Below are 593 nucleotides of genomic sequence, written 5' to 3' on the forward strand. Positions count from 1 at the left end.
ACTATTAATTTAATTATTAATTAATAATATAAATCTGACGGTAAACTTACCAGCAGAAATTTTTCGTTGGTAATTAACAGCAGATGAAAAAATCCACCAGTAAATAATTACCAGCGAGGTTTATACGATCGGATTTATTCCGACGATAATTTTGATGATAAACGTATTACCGACGAATTTTTTTGGTAAATTCGCCGTTAAATCCGACGGTACTCAGTATTTTTTCTTGTAGTGGATACTCGAAAAGTGATTTGAAATTTGGGATTAGATTACAAGAAGATAGATGCTTGTGTGAAGGATTGCATTTTGTTTTGGGGCAAGCATATGCTGATCTTGATGAATGTCCAAAGTGCAAGCAATTTAGATGGGTGATGGAGAAGGTGAATAAAAAGGATAACTCTCATAAGAAGGTACCCTAGAAGATATTAAGATACTTTTCATTGAAACCTAGGCTCCAAAGGGTCTTCATGTGTGAAGAAACATCACTAGCAATAAGGTGGCATAAAGAGTAATGGCTTGATGATGGTGTCCTAAAACACCCAGCAAATTCTATAAAATGGAAGAAATTTGATGAGGAGCACGAAGGGTTTGTA

Source organism: Arachis ipaensis, chromosome B10, assembly GCF_000816755.2.
Source record: "Arachis ipaensis cultivar K30076 chromosome B10, Araip1.1, whole genome shotgun sequence".
NCBI lineage: Eukaryota > Viridiplantae > Streptophyta > Magnoliopsida > Fabales > Fabaceae > Arachis > Arachis ipaensis.